Raw genomic sequence first — 13,994 nt, 5'->3', positions numbered from 1 at the left:
TATGTGAGAAGTGGTTACATATATGGTATTCAACCTTGAATCATTATGATAATTTTTTTCACTTAACATGAAAGGATGGACTTGGAAAAGCTCATAATCAATTTATTGTCACGCATATATATAAATATATCCATGCATAATAGAAAGAAAATGATATAAATCCAATGGACTAAAACAATGAACCTTATGTGTGTATGGACTATTGAGTATTGTTAATCCAATGGTTAAGTGTGGCTATGACACTATTTAGGATGATAATGTTTGCATTAACATATCTCTGTGTGGTCGAAGGGAATGATGTAGTTCATAGCTCAAATATCTATTTACTAAGTATGTTCTTGTGTGAATCTCTTACTTGTTGAGTTTACACTACTAATTATATGGTAATCATGACCATGAAATAACTCTAGCTATATATGCCACCAAAATTCATCATAGTCACTTAAAGACTAATTGTGTTCACATATCTAATCTTTGACTACAGGGGAAATGATTTGTTTTATTATTGATCCCCAAATATTGATATATTACTTCTTACTCATGATCTTTGTATTATTATTACTTGCTCGCAACAAAGCTGATAATTTCCTAGGTTAATCTTTAGGAATGGGTTACTCTATTCATACTGAGTCTTTAAATCGATCTAAATGGCTAACTATAGAGAAGATAGACAAATATTTGATAATAAATTGAATGCTTCCATTAAAATGGCTTGGTCAACATGCCTTTATTTACCTGTAATCTTAGGAGAGATAGCCTTGGTTATATATATATATATATATATATATATATATATATATATATATACATATATATATACATATATGTATATATATATATATATGTATATATATATGTATGTATATATATATGTATGTATGTATGTATGTATGTATGTATGTATGTATGTATATATATATACATACATACATACATACATACATACATACATACATACATACATACATACATACATATATATATATATATATATATATATATATATATATATATATATATATATATATATATATATATATATAGATGCCCTTATATTTCAACTATGCATTTGTAGGTCAAGTTGGATCAAAGTAGAACAAGATCAAGAGGGATAGCCTAGGAGGGCTTGCATATACCCTTGTATATTTTTATACTAGGCATAAGAGGCCTGGGTAAAGGACCCTTATACCTGCATTAGTAGTTACCAATGCATGGGACTAGAAACATAGATATTTTGAGAGGAAAAGGTTTTAAGATCTTGATCAACCATATGTTTGGGAACTATGACCAGGCATCGAGGGAGTAAAATATGCCACGAGGGATAGAATGATAGGGCCAAGAGGAGCATAGAGACACACACCCTATATGCCACATGTCTATGAAAAATGTCCATGGGCACAAGCAGGAGAGATCTTAGCTGTCAGATGTCATGAGTATTAGTGTCATCCACATGTGTGAGAGGTTTCACCTCGGAGACTTCGATGGATCCCAGGGCGATGCTGCTGAGATTTAAACATTAGGATGACATGTCAGGATGAGGTCATTGATTAAGCATTTGGTGCAACAAAGCAGGGAAACCTAAAAATACTTATAACGTGAAATATAAGTTTTACTGTGTAAAGGATTACCAGGTGGGACCCACAACTAGCTTGGCAGGGAACGTGGCCTTAGAGCCACATGGTGACTTGAGAGGCACATATCCCATCTCTCAAGACCAATCCAAAATATCTTCCATCTCTCAAGACCAATCCAAAATTTAAGCTCATCCAAAATCTAAATCAAAAGTTATTAATCCCATGTGTAGGAGGTCTTTTTATAGGCTTCTAGATCCTTCTAGGAGGTTTCCATGAAGAAAGGGTTCATGATCTAGAGTAATATTGAGATATTTGCACTTTGGAAACCTCGACAATCATCAAAGTGGACTAAATCCACTTTGAGGCACAATTTAATTGGTCCATACATTTTTGTCGATATTTCACTCGAGAGTTTATCACAATAAATAACATTAACTTTTTTTTTAAAATCTGAAATATGTACTCTGAGGGTTGATTTTTCCTTAGATTTATGGATTTATTAATTAACTATTTTTTATTATGCATGCAATATATAAAAATGCTTAAAATAGAGAATAGATCAAATAATCACTCACAAAACCACAATAACACAAAATATGACCTGGGAAACCCTTTTGGGAGAAAAACCCAATTGGAAGGTGTGGCTACTAAATTATCTCTTTCTATGAATGGAAATAGCACAAATATAAAGGAGTGAGACTTGTGGTGCATAGGATACTAGAAAAAAACCCTCTTTTTTCTTCCCTCTCTCTATCCACTCTAAGTTATTGTGCTCTACTATGGAACAGAAATGCACTAGAATGGAATCAAAAACCTTTTGCTCTGAGTGGCCTGGATATGACACAACTTGATAGCCAACTACAAGTTAAATTTGGCCCACTCAACCCTAAATATGTGTTACAACTTGACCCTTATATATTACTTTTTATATTTCCCACATGGCAGCCCATTTTCCATGAGTAATGGGGGATGAAGTGGCATCCTCTCGAATTCTAGAGGTCAATTATGATAGGTCAACTTCTGAGAGGGATAACATTTGCGTCTAAACTCTGATTGACATGATTATTGCACCATTGAAATGGTATTCAAATGTAGAGTATTTCTAGAGGGTGCCTCATTTGAGTGGCAATTTTTCTACTAAAAATCATCATTTAAGGCCTTAAACTAACCTCAAAATGTTTCCAAACCCAGTTCTATGAACTGGGTCCTTCCACTAAGACTACTCCTCTAACCTGATTTCTTTGATTTTCCCACCATGAAAGCATTAAGTTGGATGAAAAAATGTAATGATCCAATCGAATCATTTGTAACACCCTTCGAGGTAAATGTGCATATAAACAACATTATAAGAACAAAAATACAATAAACATATCAACCATCAAAATCCATATATACATCGATACATTTGCACATGAAAATCAAGGGAATGATTTTTTTCATTAATAAATGCAATGAACCAACCGATGATGGGACTACCACATTCCACCTAACCATAGATTGGTTGAGCCAAGTCTCTCTTCAGCCAATCACCCCCATGCCATATTCCAAGCATGAATGTGAGATCTGAGAGAACACATCAATCAAAACTCATCCAGGGCTTCCAGAGGCCACCCACCTCAACCCATCAAACAGTGATTCCACCTCACGGTCGGACATCACCAAAAACCATCATCAAATTGGTATCCATCCAAGCCTTCTAGAGCTTCCAGAGTGTTTTTCCAACCAAGGCTTCTATAACTAGTAACTCAACCCACAACTTATACAAGGCTTCCAGAGTTTTTGTCCAACCAAAGCTTCTAGAACTAGTAACTCAACCCACAACTTATACAGGGCTTCCAGAGCATTTGTCCAACCAAGGCTTCCAAGAACAGTAACTCAACCCACCAAGGGCTTCCAGAGCGTTTGTCCAACTAGGGCTTCCAAGACTAGTAACTCAACCCAAGTTGTTACAGGGCTTCCAAAGCATTTGTTCAACCAAGGCTTCCAGGACTAGTAACTCAACCCAAGCTGTTGTAGGGCTTCCAGATCATTTGTTCAACTAGGGCTTCCAGGACTAATAACTCAACCCAAGCTAAGGAAACATGAGAACCAACAAAAATGAAGCAATGAAAGTAAACCCACAATCACCATGGATATCCAGGAAATGGTAAGACTAGGCAATCCACTATCAATCCTAACTATCCTCCATGCCAATGACATATCATAACCAAGAAACCACATGCATGTCCCATGCATGCCAAAACTAGTGAAGAAATCATACATGCAACTTGGTACGTCCAAGCAATCTGATGTAGTTGTTGATGTTGACGCCCTCTTGTGCTTTCCTACTCTTCCTTTTCCTTCTTGCTCCAAGAATCCAAGTATGCCACACCCTCCAAGAGTTCTCCAAGAAAACTCTAAGTATCCAATAGTATGAGAGAGAGAGAATAATGAAAGAGCTCCCAAAACTGAAATGACAAAAGATTCACACTAAAAGGAAGAAGCTTGCCAACTGATCCTCAGAAGCCGTTTTATCAACGAGGCCCCTATTTTCTTCATTTTCCATCATTTTCCTTCAATTTCCTCCTCACATGAAACATGTCACCTTTCACCTTCCTTTTCTCCTAATTTCCATTATTTTCATAAATAAATGTGCTAAAATACCTTTTTTCCTCTTTAATGCTTTAGCCATTTCCTTTGCCAAATTCCTTAACCATAAACAACCAAATGAACACCCACTAGGATGTCCTGCCCACCATTCATCTTGGAATATGTGTCCCATCATGCGTGGTATTTATATATTTTTACATGGAATGTTCACCAGGGTTGTTACATCATTAATAAACTTTGACCAAGGCAATGGGATATGTGCAAATTCTAGCCCTATTTCTACTCTACTTACCTAATTCTCCAAAGTAGTTGTGTCCATCAACTCTTACATGTAGCTTTATTGGAAAATTGCATCAATTAATTCTTATGCATAGATATTAGGGAAAGATTGCACCAATATAAAAAAACAAAGAAAATACTCAATATTCCCAAAATTCTAGGACAAATTATAATATTCCATATAAAATAGACTACATAATAAAGACCTCAAAGCTAGAGAAAATCTCATAATAACATTTTTTCTTAAATATCTTGTACCATCATAACCTTAACCTCTTGTCACTTCATAACCTTAGCTCAAGTTTTATATTCAAACAAGAACACCTCTATCTAAGTGATACAAATCTTGGTTAGAAAATGTTTTCTATTATGTTGCATTTGAAGATGACTATGTCTCTTGATGTGTGTTGTTATAATGATGATTGATGGTAAATAAAAAATGTGGGATAGTTTCATAGCAGCATAGTCCCTACCTCTATGTTGGTGCAATTAAGGTAGTGTCAGGTATGTGATGGGGAGTGAGAGGAACCATGATTGTGGACCCCCTCCTACCCATTCTATGATGTCATGGGGTACCCCCTGCAATTCACGAGAAGCATGGATCTTGAAAAGTAAATCTCTCGTCATTAGATTGAGGGAAAATGAACCCGAAGTGCGAACCCCCCCTCTCCCTTGTTGTTGATGTCATAGGTGGTGGGGGGGTCCACAAAATCATTGTTATTCTAGATAGGTAGGAATTTTCCATCTCCTGATTTTCACAAACCTTCAAATTAAAATACTTTCATATGTGTGGAAGAAAGTTTTTGTCCCTTGTGTTAGCACAATGAGTTACTCCTAGACTGCTAAAGGAGTAAGCCTTACACATCATGATTTCATTTCAAAATTTAAAAGGGTTTTTTGAGTGGTGGGATAGATTCTAAAGTAGTTTTGAAATGATTGTGCTCCTCTTTAACTTTCATGCATTTGGCAAGTTGTGGAAAGCATAAATTGTGTGGTTAAGTGAGTAATATAGGGGAGAAGAGGAAAGAGGACATGTAGCTGATAAATATCCTAAGAAATTGAGTATCGTAAGACAGTCACTTCAACTACATAAATAGCCTTGTAACAAACTTTGTTTCTTGGAAAGGAAAATAACAGTTAGAAAGCAAGAAAACGTATAAATTATTTCAAAAATCCTTTGTGAAACCTTCACTAAAAATTTCTACTTGAACTGATATTATGATTTACAAAAAACTGGATAGTAAATAAGTCATCATTAGATCCTCTTAATAATTTCTCACTCATACTATACTAGCTGCTATAATTTATCATTTAAAAGATTAAAATAGGCTTGACAAGGAAAACAACAACTAGAAAGTAAAAACATGTATAAAGTATCCCAAAAACCCTTTGTGAAACCTTCACTAACAAGTTCTACTTGAACATATATTATAATTTATAGAAAATTGGATAGTAGATAAGCCATCATCAGATCCTCTTAATGATTCTCACTCATACTATACTAGCTATTGCAAATTTATAATTCAGAAAATTGAAACAAGGAAACAGTCAAACCACACATTAGATATAACTTGAATCACAAAATCCTCCAGCGTGAAGTGTAGAAAAATCTATTTTATTAAGCTGAGTCTTCAGGTGAACCAACATCCAACCCTGAATATTTACAAAAGATATATATATAGAGGCACCAACTCCAACTCTCCTAAATTCATGGTTCCACTATTTCCTTGTTACATAGGTGTCTTTTAGATATTAAAAACATATCCCATCGAATTGCAACAGAAATTACAGGTGTAGATGAGAAAAAGAGGAAAAATGACACTTTGTTGTTGGAAAAACTGATTGGCTGCCCCTTTTGCTGCTGATTTTTCTGTTTATGGTCTTGACTATTAAATGACCATATGGCTTCATTAAATACAACCTTTGACAACCTCATAACTATCTCATATCCATCATCCTCCTTATCCATATTGTTATGGGTTGTTGTCTTTCCAAAACTGGCCCGAACGTTTTCTGTTGATAGCTATATATTTCTGTTGAAACAGGTGCTACCAGAAATTCTGGTAATACCTAAAATAGCAAAAAAGCTGGAAACACTTTCGGAATTTCTGGTAGGATAACATTTTCACTTCAAAATTTTAACAGAAAATGCTTCGAAACACATGTATATGCTTGGATATTCTGAGCTTTAATCTTCACATTCAAAACTTTGACTTAATATGCAAAAAGGTATTTTTTAAGGAAAATTACCCTTTCATTTCATGTGACTTGTAACCTCTACAAGATTATCCAAGTTTGTTTTATTTCTGGTAGCAGATTTTTACCTTGTGATTTTGGTTGTTTATTGTTTGATGATGGTCTCTTTCTTTTCTGCTTCTTTTTGGACCTTTCTTCTTTTGGAAGGCTCTGATGGCTTGTCCATGGGAGCTTTACCTCTTTTCTTCCTCAATTGATTTCCGCAATTGAAGGATCCTCAGTCTGCAACTCTGTATTTTGTTCTTCTATGACTATTACTTTAGTCAGTAAACTAGGATTATTTAGGGCTTTTGATTTCAGTCTATATTTGTTTCTTTCCCTAGTATGTCTCTTCCTAGCTCTAACAATTGGTTTTATTTCTTCTTTCTTGTTTTTACTGGTCCTTTTATACCCTACTTCTTATAGCAATTCCTCATTAAAATCAATAGGCTAGTTTTCTTGTTGCTGTTTATGTGCTTCCAGAATTTCAGGAAGCACCCGCGCTTTAGATTTCTCTTTAGCTACAAGTTTTCATCTTCGAGTTCTTGTGTAAACCTTAGGAAAATGGTCTAACAGGATGAACCATTTTCATGCTTTTTGTTTTCTAGGAAAAAGAGCTTTCACCTTGCTCCTTTTTCTTTTCAGATTCAGTAGCTAAAGGCTTCTCTTTGCTACTTTTGATACCTCTGCTTACACTTTCCTTCTTTACCTTTCTTTTGGAACTTCCTTCAGCTGATGTAGTTGATGTCCTTTCTGTCTAAACATGTTTTGAAGAAGATTTAGCAGTTTCTTTGGGTTTTGGTGCAGGTTGGCATGCCTTGTAAAATAAGAAATGTTCCCAAGTTTGGTTTCTCTTTTTCAGTTGTTCTTCAACCAGGACCTTGATAATTGCCTGATGATACAGGCTGTATTCTGATGCTTCCTGGTGTGTTTGAATTCTGGCTATCATTTTGGTCAAGCTCTTCAATATGAAATAGGGAAGATTAAGAGTCCTCATACCTGCAAAATGAAAAAGAAACCTCATATGGTAAAGAAATACTACTGTATACCTTCTCTCACAAGTGAGAAAAATCTTAACCAGTTTCACTATTTCTTCCCATTCTTTCTTAAGGTAATTTCTAGGAATTCCTTTGGCCCAGTTAGAATCTTTGTATTCATCTCTAATAAAAGTATTGAGATCTCCTCCTGTAATGAGTTTTCCCTTAAACCAATTTTCTCCTTCCCTGGGAAGGTTAAAAGCCTCTGCAATTGACTATTCTGAAACCTACAATTTGAAACCAAAAATTGTAGCTTCTTGTCCATTGAAAGTTTGAGCAAACTCTTGGGCTACACCTTGATGTGAGCCTCCTAACCTAGTGTGCAGTGGATACCAGCCTGCCTGAATAAGCAGTCCTCTAACACTTGGATTAGCATAAACTAGTTTAGCTCCTTGAGGTTCGATTCTCTTCATCTTTCCACCTTTCCTAGACTTTGATGCCATGGATATTTGCTTGCATGTTATGAAGAATAGATGTCAAAGTACGAAATCTTACCCAACAGATGTTGCAATTAGCTTGAATTAGGCTACCTGAAAAACTGGGATGTGTTCTTAACCACCTCAATCACTGTCTCCTTTGCTGCACTTCAGATATTCGAAATGGTGAAATTTCCTCCATTTTTGAATATTTGAGATAAAGTTTTGGTTCAAACTCCTATGCATATGATCCTTCATGATTAAATGATATTTCATGTCATAATAGACAACTAAGTCGAGTTTCTTTGGAGAGTCCAACTAATCTGCTACAGGTGGATGTATGAGATTTTTTGCAAATCTGGCAATTTTTCTGCTTTAATTTGGATTGGCCGGAAATTCTGGTAGTGCATTATGTGGAACGGAAAGAATAGTTGTTGGAATTTAAACGTATGGATAAGACTGATGCTGCAGACACGTTTTAACATTGGAAACACGGCTTTATTTAGGATCAGTGGGGTAAGAAGCAGCTGGCTATGGCCGTGACTGACACCTAGCTAATACGATCAACCAAATTGATTAACCACTACCACTTGACTTGACTTAAATTTTGTGACCTATCCAATCACGAAATCTCATGATTTGGATTAAATATTTCACTATTATGACACGTGGACAACAAAAAATGGTTGTGTTTTTGGCTTTATTTTTTTTTAAACGGGAGATGCTACTGGAAATTCCTGTAACATCGGAAAATTAAAAGAAAAATAGGAAATAAAACAAGAACGAAAAGACTGTCCAAAAAACAGGGGAGACTGTCTGAACAAGAAAATCGAGCACTACCGAAAATTTCGATAGCATTTTAAAAAATTTTGAAATTTACAAAATTAATCCTAAAAAATAAGAAATTTAAAACCTACTCATGACTTAGCCTAGAACTCTGCTAACACCTTGCTCTACATATATATTCCCCCCACACACTTTCTCCTGCACTCCCCCACACACCCTTTCTCTGCACACCCTTTCTCCCACGGTCCCCACACACCATTTCTTCGCATGATGTTGTGGTTGGTTTTTATTAGGTAAGTGACAAGATCTTCCTACCATTGTGATACACAACCATTGATTATAAAGAAGAGGGTGCATAAATTACTTGACCTCGATTCAAAAATTTTGATTAGATTTCCACTTGGGAAACCACAGGAAAATCCTATTTGTGGAACTAGGTTGTCCAATTTTGTTCCATTGTAGTACAAATTTCTGGCTTTTGAAGTCGACATTCATATTTATGTGTGTGGGCGTGAAGCATCCTGGGTAGGTACATGCAAAGAATCTTTGACATGATGAGCTCAAATTCTTTCACCAACCCATGTCAAATATCAAATAATCATCGAAATTAATTTCTATTGGACATAGGACATTGATATGCTTGAAAATATAGCAATACAGCCAAGGAATGAGCACACACAAAGGAACGCATAACACACTTTATTTTTCTAGTCAACAACATGAACGAAATGGAGCAAGTGGGAGAGTCGTGTCATGTGTGACCTTATTTCATGGTTCAAATATTTGAACATGTGACAAGAGAGATGATCAAATAATTGATTAATGAGATCGGAACAATTTTTGTGGTCTCATTGACGACCTCTTATTGTTGTGTTCTTTTTTTTCTTCCCATGACAAATACTATGAGGGGATTACTTGAAGAAGTTAATCAGAATTTTTGTATTTCCTTTAGACTCTCAGAGATCATGTTGTTCAAATTTCTCTAAGTACATTATAGCAGGCAAAGCTTGATTTTAATAATTAAAAAATAAATTATTTAACTAATATAAAACATTACAATAAGAAAAATAAACATATAAAATTATAATCAAAGTTTAAGAGTTCATGCATGTGTGGAAGAAGCGTTGTGTAGGAGGTGTGGAAGTGTAGATGTCTCCTTAGAATTGTTCCTCCTTCCACACACATCCTCACTTTTGCACCTCCGCACACCTTCCCCCTCCACACTCTTCTTTCACGCACCTCCATCTCGCACACCACTTCTTTTGCACCTTAAATTTACATTGCTACACATGCCTAGTAGGACGTGGTTGTTGGATTGAGTGCATGAAAGTTCTACAAATTTGATCATTCGGAAATATTGGAAGAAGCATATGAAAGGATCAACAATCCCATTTTCAATTCATATAGGGGAAGTAATAGAGATTTAATTCTTAATAGTTCAAGGTACATGGAAGCTGAGCTAAACACAACCAGTCTTTCTAATGAGGTCGTTACAACCCAAATGAACGATGAAAAGAATACAAAAATTATGATGTTGAGCATGACATTTAATAATTGTTGATGGGACTTTTGGACCATATGTCAACAAGGGGATGTGCCCCAGACCATTGTTCTTCACATAATCCAAGTCGTTTAAATAACCACTCCTGATGGGTTTAAAGGCATTGTTAGCATATGAATCTATTCTTCTTATGAAGTAAAGAGAATGGGGATGATCTGAAAACATGAGAGCAGAAAACTTGCAACAAAGTCATTTTACTTTATTGTAAGGGCTTCTGAAATTAATTTACAAAATTGTCACATAAGCATGTAAATTAACACATATAAATGTAACTTAAGATGCACAACAATAATTTATTCAAATCATGAACAAAGAGAAACATGAAGCATCAAGACACAAATAATAACGAAGTTCACGCCCTCCATTAGGCTACATCTATGGATTCACCTCCAAAGGGTCAAATCGCTTTATTGTCTTTCTTCAAAGAAGAATGTGTCCAATGCTCCATCAAAAAGGGTTGAAAACCTAGAGCTTCCTTCTACTACCAAAGATTCTTCAAGGATTATACATTACAAACATCTCTTCAATACCTTAGAAAGACTTCTCTTGAGCTCTCAAAGCTCTCTAAAAAAATCTGTCTCAAGAAAACTTTCTCTCCAAAAAAACTCCTTCAAAAGAGCACATAGGAGGAATTTATAACTTTTAGAGATCCATAAACAAAGGAGGGAATAAATCTCTAAATCCACATTCTAAGGAGAGAATAAATCTCTAGATCCATTAAAAGAGGATCTTATGAGATTCTTGAGGATAAAATATTTCAAATCCACATATTAAGGATCTCATCCACATTTTTAAGGAAAACAATCCCATGAAAATATCAATTTCCAACTTGAGATTAGAAATCGATTTTGAGGGGGAATCTCTCATAAAACCAATTTCTATTTTACAATTTTAAAATTCAAATATATGAGTACATCCACATGAAGCATTTAACCTTTTACATTCAAATTTAAAATACTCATAACCTAGGCTTCAGTGAACTTGCCTTCAACTTGGAACTCTTTAGAAAATGCATCAAGATCCTCCTGGATGAGGGGAAATCCTAATATAATCCTAAAATCATATGTTACGCGTAGCTAGGGTTAATGTTTTACGTTAATATATCTAAACTAATAATATTATACTATTAATGTACAATATTCAAATACAATAAATGATATTATACAAGATGTGATTTACAAACATACAGAAGGTAAAAAAAACTAGAAACTTACATGACTGGAAAATAAGGTGAAATCATGTTTTATATCCCATTCATATAATATAATTCATTTTCGTATATAAAATATTTTTAACTATAAATCAAATTATAGTTAAAATGCAATTAATTCTTAATGCAATCTTTTCATAAAAGAAAGAAAGTTACAGTCGTATTATTCCCTTATATTTTAAACAAATGCAGAAAAGTATGAACTTGTATATTATATTTCACATAAGGAATAAATGCAAGCATAAATATATATGGTTATCTAATACCATCTTGACCGAAGTAAGTTAAATGACCATGACAATTCATTTAAATAAAAAAGAAATTAATAAATATTTCAACACTTAAGAGCTTGAAATCATTCAACAAGTAAGCAATAAAAGACTGTGGTACAGATAAATTATCACAGCTAAAGTATTAATTTCATTTATATGCAAACCACATACTCAATTAACTTAAATTCAAAAAAATCATTTCAAGGATTCAAATATGAGTAATGCAGAAATCGAATTTATATTTTAAGACAATGGTCCTGTCAACATAAATATGATCAAATAAGTATAAAACATAATTGGTATTGTAAAGAAATATAGAAAGATTTCCAAATCATGGTAAGAAAATAAAGTGTTCTAAACTTTTAGAATTTCCCAAGAAATAGCTAAAAAAAACTTAGAAAATATTTAACAACAACTATGGATTTTATATAACATGTGCAAATAAGTCTTGATTTGTTAAAATCATTTAAACGAAACCAAAAATTACAATAAAAGTAAAATCATATGGTTCCATAGTTACCCGAGTTTAAAGACCATCTTTCCTCCCCCTCTTTCACACTTAGGCTCAATATATATGTCTATGAGTAAAATAGTTTCCAAAAAAACTAGGACCATAATCTAACTATGATGATCATGTGGGGTCATATCATAACAATTTCAAAAGAAAATGACATAAATAACTAACATGATATGCATAGGTGGTTCGAAATAGTTGAGTCATATCCAAAATAATCAACATCATGAGAACAATGCCAACATCTAGAAGATAAGGATTACCTATTACAAATTGAAAGCATGAAATCAATAGTTTATATTATTATTATTAACTTAAGTGGGGCACAAAATCTCAAATTTTGTAGCTTCCTTCAAAACTAACAAACTAAATAAAATAACTAAGAATACCTTGCCAAACTTCCAACTTTTAAATAAACGATTGGAATCATTTTATTTTTCATAGATTTGACCTTGAGAATCTGATGTTATTACTACTTTGACATTGACAGACTTAATACTTATATGAGTGTTCGATGACTATAGTTTTTCCACTAATCTAGAAGCCTTGTTATTCTTTTAATTTTCCCTAAACTAGTTCATCATCCTCAATTGGTTATTCTCTTATTGAAGATTTTAGATTCTATGCTCTATAAAAGGATCCATAATAGAGTAACATTGCTTCCAATACATGCTCTGTGTACACCTATCTAAATCAACCTTGTATTGGCAGTGACTATCACAATTATTATCACCATCTTGAGTATCAATATTGTCATCTATAAATTCAGAATTGTGATTTGGTTGGGACTTATTCCTTTTCAACATACGCTCATCGAGAGAATCAACATCAACATAAAATTATTTTACATGGACCTTCTTACCTCTATTTCACTGTGCCCGATATTATTTTCGAGCTATTTATTTGCTTTTAATTCGAGATTAAATGTTTGGACTAGCCTGACTATTTTCTTCCTTCTATGCAGGTTTAGAATGATCATTATAGTCCGAGAGAGTTGGCTTGATATCATCGTTGAACTTGGGTCGCAACTCAATGTGTTGAAACACTACTTTCTTCGCCATGCATTGTGTTACACAAGTAGGTGTCGAAATGGGGGTTTTAACCCTCGTTTCATGACATAAATCTGACTCTTCCAAATGGCATAGGTTATCAGGGCCCAAATTGTTGACACAGTGAGACTCAAAAGGTTTTGAACTATCCGCTCGAGAGTTAGGTAAAATCCTAGGAGAGATTTCTCATTTGTCACTAGCATGGGAGTTTTCAAAACCATTTCAACGAAGGAATGAATCCAATGAATCCTCAAACTTAAACAAATGATGTTTGATGAGAATACAAATTAACCAATGATGAAACATGGAACATTCACGGTTTTTTCAATCTCTTTAGTAAAACCTAGCCATTTTAGAAATTCTTGTGTGCAAATAAATGGAAGATTTAACTTGTAGCCAAGAAATACCATTAAAAGACACACATGATACAGAAATATGAGGCCATAATGACTTTCATGGGTAACAAAATGCC

The sequence above is a fragment of the Pinus tabuliformis genome, chromosome 8, assembly GCF_031772625.1.
Source record: "Pinus tabuliformis cultivar Carrire ecotype Pingquan chromosome 8, CPIR1, whole genome shotgun sequence".
NCBI classification, from domain to species: domain Eukaryota; kingdom Viridiplantae; phylum Streptophyta; class Pinopsida; order Pinales; family Pinaceae; genus Pinus; species Pinus tabuliformis.
The sequence above is the reverse complement of the archived record's forward strand: the minus strand, read 5'-3'. Positions refer to the sequence as shown.